This window comes from Sinocyclocheilus grahami, unplaced genomic scaffold (genome assembly GCF_001515645.1).
Source record: "Sinocyclocheilus grahami isolate Dianchi unplaced genomic scaffold, SAMN03320097.WGS_v1.1 scaffold257.1, whole genome shotgun sequence".
NCBI lineage: Eukaryota > Metazoa > Chordata > Actinopteri > Cypriniformes > Cyprinidae > Sinocyclocheilus > Sinocyclocheilus grahami.
In genome coordinates this window covers 283,724-292,608 of record NW_015505436.1, presented here as the reverse complement: position 1 = coordinate 292,608, position 8,885 = coordinate 283,724, and the positions used below count along the sequence as shown (strand labels likewise).

The 8,885-nt window shown below is 37.4% G+C and overlaps 1 pseudogene; it reads right to left on the bottom strand.

Moving 5' to 3' along the window:
- Nucleotides 1-5,087: 5,087 nt before the first annotated feature.
- LOC107598861 (kelch repeat and BTB domain-containing protein 13-like) lies at nucleotides 5,088-6,440 on the bottom strand (annotated as a pseudogene).
- Nucleotides 6,441-8,885: the final 2,445 nt, after the last annotated feature.

Genomic DNA, 8,885 nt, shown 5'->3' with positions numbered 1-8,885 from the left:
ATACGCAAATGAATCGTTTGAGTTGAGTCTTTAATCTCTTTGAATTTTTTGAATCTGTCAAACTTGTTCACAAAAACTTTACTTTGCAAAAGTCTATTTATACAATGCATTATGAATCTCCACTGAGTAATGCAAGAAGAGTGCACATGTTAATAAAAATTTTATTAGTCTGTGTTTACAGACATTTGCTGCATGTTTTTTTTATTTTTTATCAAGAAATATGAAATTTGTATTGTGATAAATTCTCTTGCCTTTTTGTGTATATGTGCTTTCAGCTGTTCCTGTATTTCTTTGTAAATTTAGAATAAATTTTAGTACAAAAGTTTTTGGTGAATCATGAGAAAAAAAATCATGAAAGCGTTCGTACACAGATTTCACGCACAAATTTGTGTGCACACATGCTTAGTGAATATGGCCCAGTGTCCTGTCAGAAAATTACCAGTACTTTTTTCTTTTTATGAACATTTTCTTCAACCATAAAACACAATATAGTGCAATGCATAATTCAAAATATGTAAAACAGTTATAAAAAATCTATATGGAAAATTCCATATTTTTTATGGACTTTTTTAGAATGTAGTGTAGCCTACTAACAACACCATACATTTTTAAGTATGGTGATTTGATGCCTATCAACCTTATTTTGCAAAGCGGAAGCTGTTTTCTTTGAAGGTGTGAGACTTCCGATTCATTAGCCGCTCTAGATAAATAACTAGAAAAATAACAAAGTGCAGTAAACAATGAAAGTATTTGTAGTACAAACTGTGCTTACGATTATCATAACAAATTAAAATAATATGATAAATACCAAGTTCAGTCATGAAACTCTTCCATGCTGCTGACTGGCTGTCTCGTCACCGGTTCTCCAGCAAATCTATTGCTTCTTTCTATAAAGCTCGACTTTATATTCTGATGAAGCTCAGTCATGTCTCTAGCCCTCCTCCTCCCCAGCACCACCTGTCTAGATCTGCTACGGGGTTCTCTTATACCATACAATTTTGGGGTTCAGCAGAGCATGTCTTCTTACACTTTGCTCTGCAGCATGTTTTCCTCTCTGTATTTCTTTCGGTTTAACAAAAGATTTACATTTCTTTTTACATTTATATTTACAATTATATTGCTCATTATTAAAATGTGTGTTACAAACGACTGACTGAAAATCATGTAATGACTGAAATACTCGTTTGCAAAAGCAAGCAGCATAACAAGCTAAAAATAACTGGAAGCGAATGACACCGGAAGCCTCGCACAGTTACAAATAGCTGCACACGCTCTCACATTTAAAAAGAGGTGGATACACTGATTGTAAGATCCTACATGTGGGTGCTCATTGAAGTGAGCAGTCAGGCCAAAACACATGCTTGGCACATGTCTCTCATTACACACAAACAATTAAGCTGTTGTGGAATGCTTTTTATTTGCTCATCCCCAAATGTTTGAGGTCACAAGGTGGGCGAGTGCTTGTGCTTTCAGTACACGAAGCCGCCAGACCGCTGCATACCATAGCTGAGCAAAAGCGTTAGCACCACTAACATGTGCATCCAGAGCAGTTATTAGGGTGAAAGCAGCAATATTCCTATAAAAATCCAAACTATAATTACTGTCCTGACATGTCATTTTGAAATTATTTGAATAGATTGAGACAGTCATGCTGTCTTACCCCAGGGCTCTTCTGGCCTGGCACAAATGGTGCTATATTGAGAGACTTCATGTGCCCTATGAGATATAGCTGCCACCTTTGGCACATAGAGAACAGATGCAGAGATAGACGCAAACCCTTGAGAAAAGCCTGACCTCAGATGACTGCCTTTGGAGTTAACCTCCATCGACCATGGGAATGACTCCATGCATTGTTTAGAGAGCTATTGTGGTCTGTCAGATGTTGTTTCTCTAAAACAAAAGGGTGAACTCACAGTAAATAAGTCTCATTTGTAAGTCAGCAATGATCAATAGGCTAGTTTTGAATTACCCAGCCCAGGGCGAAGTGAAACTAAAACAAGATTGAAGTGACTTTAAACTTTGGAGGCAAATAGTTTACATTAGTGGAGGTCCTCACAATTGAGAGCAGCTTACAAGTGGTATCATTTTCTGATCGGACATAGGGAATGTTTTAGGTGATAAAGTTGGCATGAAATAAAAATTCACCCTAAATGCATGTTATTGATCTTATTGTGAACAATTCATCAATTCTTAATCAAAATGACTTTATCTTCTGGTGACAGACTTCTCCAATCATTGTTTCCACTTAAACTCCACCCCTTTCTTAAAATCAACTACAAGCTTGCATTCAGAATCTGCCTCCATCCAATCAACAGCTGCGCTGAAATAAGACTCCACCCTACATTTTTCTTTTTCAATAATCTGTTTCCCTCAGATGTGGAAGTTTGTTTCTGCCATGGATAAAAAAAAAGGTAATTAATTGGTAATTTATCTCACTTTTTTTCCCCTCACAAACTTGCAAAGCTGAGAAGAAAATTCTGAATTGTTTAAACTCACAATTGAGAGAAAAAGGCAGAATTGTGAGCTAAAATGTTGTAATTACTTTCTATGTCTTTTATTCCTTGGTGGATAAAAATTGAGATGTAAAATTAGAATTCATAGGAAAAAAAGTCAAACTGCAAGATGTAAACACAATTCTGAGAAAAATTATAGAATTGTGAGAAATAAACAGAATCAGGCTACTAGAAAATCTAATCTAAAAATCTCACAATTCTGCATTTTTTTCCTTAGAAATGCTAGTTCATTCTAAGTTTATATAGCAATTCTGAGCAAGAAAAAGTCAGCAAGAATTTTTTTTTTAAGTCAGAATTGTGAGAAAAAAGTCACAGACTACCATGTCGTAATACAGAAGAAAATATACTTCCATTTCATTGTGACTTTAAATTGCATGCAGATTTGAAAAAAAGAAAAATAGAGAGTAGCTAATCAACAAGTGATTTAGCAACTGTATTTCACACTTTTCATACAAGTATAGGTCCATTTTTGGCAGGTCTCGGTTATCTTTAAATTTAAACTTTGTTTTCCTCCACATGGAGCAACAGTACAAGAAAAAAGGCTTCTTAACTTTTTAAATGCTATTTTTTTACTTTAGTAAAACTTACTGAACGTTTATTTTGTAGATAATTCAAATCAGTAATATTCTAGTTATTTATCAAACCAAGCATGTACTTTTGGCATTGTCAAATGCTAATTTTAGATCCAGCCAACATTTATTTTGTACATACAGTAATAGTAAGATGTCAGAATGCTACAAATCACCATCCTAATAATAAGTAAAGAGTAATAATAAGGTTCACGTTGTGACATATTGTGCCAGTTGTATGTGTGACACTGCTCCAGTTGTACTGACATTTCATCTCATCGAGTTCCTAGCATGGTTTGGATGAGGCACTACAGGCTGGCGAAAACGTTTCTGTCCTGAGGTGACCCACATGATGTTATTTTCAGTCTAAACGTATTTAGCTCTTACCCATGGAGCTCATTCTACTTGGCAGTAGAATTTCTTGCTCATTGGCAGTTTCTTCTATCCGTCCCAATAACTGAGGACCTCTGTGTCACTGCAGTAGATAAAAAGACTGCTGAATTTACCCAAAAATTGTATGCCCTCCTTTGATGGTCACCATCCAATTTTTACAAATTATTGCACTAAATAGTCAGAGGAAAATACTTTTGCAAACTATGCAATGGTGCTTATGCAATGTAATTTAATCCTATCATAAGCCTTGAGCCTTGAGTAACTCCACAATAATAATTGTCTCATTGAAAACAAACAGAAATTAATATTTTATTAAAACATCACATAAGGAAATGGTCTAAGCAGATTATAAGAATCGAGTCTATGTGGTGTCAGTAAATAATTTAAAACGATATGAAATGTTACTTTAATCTGTCTTAAGTAAAGAGCATTGCTCTTAAAGAGCTCAAAGTTCACTTGACTGTTGAATGAAAGTGTCACCTTGGGTAGTTTTAACAGCATGACACAAGCAAAATGTCACATGGATCTGACAAGCATCTGAATTCTGCCCTTTCAATCTTGGCAACAACAATCATGCTCTGAAAGAACTGTCCCTAAATGCATTTCAAGATGCAAGGTGACTTTGTGCCAAATAACATTTCATAAACCTACCTAAACATGCCAAAATGAGATACAGCAATAATACAAACTTGTGATATGAGATGACCACTGAAAACAAAGATATTATAAACAAAAAATCTATTTACAAAAAGAAATGATGGAAACTGCTAACAATTTTCTGGGCTAAACCATTTAAACCAAGTGTAACATAATTTTTCATCATTCTCTAAGAAAATGTTGTAGTTCTAATTCTAAATGCAACTCTAACTCTAAATGCAATTTTGGTTTTGTTTATTTAGACTCCATTTGTGTCAAACCCATATGGCTGTCTTTTTTCTGTAAAACACAAAAGGAAATTATTTACTGAATATCAGGGTGGGTGAATTTAATACAATGGAAGCACATTGTGACTCATTTTAGCATTTAATAAGGCACCCAAGAGTGTCAGCAAACGTTTCCACAAAGCTAGCCATATAATTTCCAAGAGAAATTTACCATGAGTCACGCATTTCCAAGTAAAGTTTACCATGAGCTTGTATTGAATTCATCCAACCAGATATTCATTCAATTATCCTCTTTAGTGTTCTGCAAAAGAAAGAATGTCATACAGGCTTGGAGCAAGATAAAGGTGAGTAAATAATGACAGAATTTTTAACTTGCTTTAATGACAGTACAAAATTCACCTGCTAAAAAGTTGTCACTTTCTTGGAATGGAAGATGAAAATTAAATTGAAATCTATTTACGATTTACCAAATAAAAAATAAATATATATATATATATAAAACCCAAAAGCGTATGTTGTTGCAATTTTATTAAAAAAACAAATGCAATACAGTGCATTTATTGTAAAATAAAATAAAATCTCAAAGCAATGTGACTTTTTTGCACTCTTTTGTGACTTTTTGTTGTGAAGGCCATAGGGATAAATCTCGTGCCGAAAATTCATGTTCACTGTGAATGGGCTAAGAACAATTTATTAGCCACTAATATTGCTAATAAGGTTATGTCTATTTAAGACACTGTCACTTCTTTCCTCTCCTTTGGAATCCTGAGTAGAAATGTCCACACAGATCCATTCCTAGGAAAACCCTTCATCTGCTTACAAGGTTTCCACATGTTCCCTACGATGGCGTACTCCAGAGTCATGGTGCGGTTCAGTGTGAACACAGAGTCCCCTCTCACTACAGCAGTGAACAGTGCCCCTTTGCTGTCCCCATAGTGGCCGGGTATTGATGTCCACTATCCAGTGGTGATGTTGTAGCAGTCCATCAAACAGCGCAGGAAGTCATCTTGGGGTCCATTGAGTATGACGTAGAGGTTCCTGTGGGCCACCATGCAGTGTCCGTAGCTCTGGTGCTTCAGAAGTGTACTCACCAGAACCCACACATCCTGGTCTGGGATGTATTCGTAGATTTCGTTAGTCTCCATTGGCTTCCACAGACACACAAAAATTCGGCTCATAGCTTTGGTGCATGTGACCCCAGCGACCGGTCGAGGTAAAGGTGCTGCAAAGCTCCACTCCTTTGTGGGAACATTATATATCTCAACCGAGGACATGGTGGTTCTTCAAGACTCTCCTCCAATGGCGTAGAGGCAACCTTCTATCCCAATTAGGGTGAAGTTGTACCGTGGCTGTCTGGGACCTGGCAGCAAACTCCAGGTGTTGGTGACAACATCATAGCAAAAGCTAGCACTGACAGGTATCTTGTCAACACCGTGCAGACCTCCAACAACATAGAGTCGGTTGTCCAAAACGGTCAAATCAGCCAGAGAGGTGCTGGCCTCCACTGGCAAGGCAGTGAGGACCTTCCATTCGTCATCATCCTCATCAAGGTAACATACTGTCCTTGTGGCGGCAAGAGGAAGCTCATCCACAGAGCATGTGGAGTGTGAACCCACAGCCACAAATGCACTAGGAACCAGAGACTCCACATGTTCAATTAGCTCCTGAGGAAGTTTCTTCAAGTCCTCTTGCAGGTCACGATACATATTGCGGATGAACTGTGCCGAACTCTCATGGAGTTCCAATAAGCCATAGGTGGCAGAGGCTTGGTACATGAGCAGGCAGTTGTCGGAGTTGAGAAGATCCTGAAGATGCCTTGCAAGAGGTTCGGCCTGGAAGAAAGCAGCACATTCAATGGCTTCCAAAATCTCCTCACCATTCATAATAGGCCTCTCACCACTGGCCACAGCCAGCATGATTATGAACCCTTGAGCTTTGAGGTTCCTCACCTGAATCTCTTCTTGATGGCACTCTACCATCCCTGATCTGTAAAGAGCCCTTAAGTATTCGCATTCTCTTAGCAGTAGAGACTTGTTTGTTTCAAAGACACTGTCTCCAACTCTTACCTTGACAGTATCCATGTCTAGCAGCCTGCTTGATCATTGGTCCTGTGCTGTTTGTTTATAAATACTCAGTCAGAAAAACACAAGACATTTAGTTTTAACGGTGAGCAATTGTCTACAAAAGATCCATCAGAACTCTAACCTTACCCTGGCATTTACACTGAAATGTCCCTTGTGTGTCAGTTAACAAAACGGTCCTCCCTCCAGCTGGCACATGATGTGCTGGGGTCCGGTTTTGTTACTAAGATAGCACTGCCTATAAATAGTAGCAGTGTCTCATGACAGACATTAAACAGAAATGAGCAATGGCTTGAGTGAGGAATAACATACTTAGTCATAACACTTTTAAGGTCAATGATATGAATTACACTACATCTGTGATTAATTGTGCTGATTGGTTGTTTGTTTGCTATTTGAATAAGACCACCTCTGAGTCATACAGAGTCCAAGGAAGCAATTCATATGTCTTGTGTTGACATGCCCCAAGGAAGAGAGGGGTGGAGTTAGCAGCAGCTCATTATCATTTAAAGAGTCATGCAACAAAATGAGTAGCTGTGAACAGATCTGTTTTTGACAAGGTAAAAACAGGTGATGTTTTACATGACCATTGAGGAATTGTAAACAAAGTATGTTACAGACATTTCATGAAGACCCTGAAGAATCATAACAACTTGTGGAAAATGGGCATCCGATGTCCCCTTTAAATTAAAAAAAGAAACAGACAAAAGATTTAATTTAGTAAGAAGACAAACTGCGATATAAACTAAAATTTACCAAATAAATTCCTTGATGCACATCAAAAGAGTCATGTGACTGTGCCTCAACAAGCCTTGTGACTGAAGCATTTACTCAGATGATTGGCTACTACTATACGGAGCCCCAGACATGACATGCGGGGAAAAAAATATTTATATCATGGCCACGAATTAACAATTATTCCCACAGTCAGCACAATTTAAATACATTTTAGTAAATTAAAACATTTTGTAATTCGTTAACTAATTTTAAGCGCATTGAGCCTCATTCACGAAACATTAGTAAATATAGGAGTAAATTCTGAGTAATTTGCGCGTAAAACGGACCTTCCTGAAAACTCTCCTCTGGATTCACAAATGCTTCGTACACATCAGATTTGATAGTTAAACATGTGTATGTTAATGAATTCCAGTCATTCCTAAATAGGGCGCTCGTGCACGCTCATTCACAATTAGCATAATCCCCGCCTATGAATTACAGCTACACAAATTGTGTGTCCAGGAATGCAGTGGAATATTCTTGTCTACTTTCTTGGGTTTAGCTCCAGTATATTCCATAAATGCTAAAAAGACTAATAGGCCATATGCCTAACAATAAATATTCAATAACGTGCGTCCACCAAAACGTTTTTAGCCAGCTGAAAAAATGTAAAAATGTCATCTAAAAACGGCCAGCTGGTGGTGCTTGAGAATGCTTTAGTGGCACAGCGTTTTTCCAGAGGCGCTTTGGCGCTTTGGTTTTGGAATATCCACGGCAGTAACTTATTACTAGTCTCATTTTGAAGAATATTACTGAATATAAAATACAGTAACCAGCAATATTAACTTCTCTATTGTCGTTCAGTTGTTGTACAAGTAGGATGATTGGCCGGTGTAGTATTTGTCCCGCCCCTCCTCCATTGATTGGACAGCTGGGTAAAAAGTTTTACCCAAAGCTAAACAGTTATCAACTCTCAGCTACAAAAAAAAAAAAAAACGGACCAAACAACCTTGTAAAATATTATGATGGCAGTGCATCAAAATTCAGTGTCATCAGTTTGCCAAAAAGAACACAGAAATGTTTTACGCACCATTTACACATGGTAAGGAGCAGGGGCTTCATGTATAAAACTTTAAGTAGATTTCATGCTAAATGTGTGCGTACGCACAAAAGCTGGATTTTGTGTACGTAAAAGGGGGACCGGTTGGATTAAACTAGCACTCCTTGCTTCAGCAATTTTTCTACAATAGGTTTGATTCCCTGTATAGCTTCCTTATTGATCGGATATTGTTTGGTAACAGGAGGTGGAGTTCCTGTCAATTTGACTGGTTCTACGCCTCTCAAAAACCCGCAAACATGCTTGTCTTTAGCCCAAATTGGATGATTCTGTAAGAAAGAATACTCAGGAATGGTTGCATTATTGGTAGAAACTTGTGCTGAGGAAATTTTTATGCTAGCAGATTCTGAGGACATGTCTAAATTTAGATGTACTTTTCTCAGTAGATCTATGCCTAGAATTGCACCTGTATTTAATGGAGCACATAGCAATTTTGTAGTCAGAGTTTTTGGGCCTAATTGTACCTCTATGGGCGGGGTTTCATACAAAACAGAATCTTCACCTATTACACCAGTTAAACAAAGTTTAGTTTTCTTGTACGTGATGTTTAAATCTTTAGCCAATTTTGTAGGAATTACTGTAATTTCTGCACCTGTATCAAGCAAAAAGTC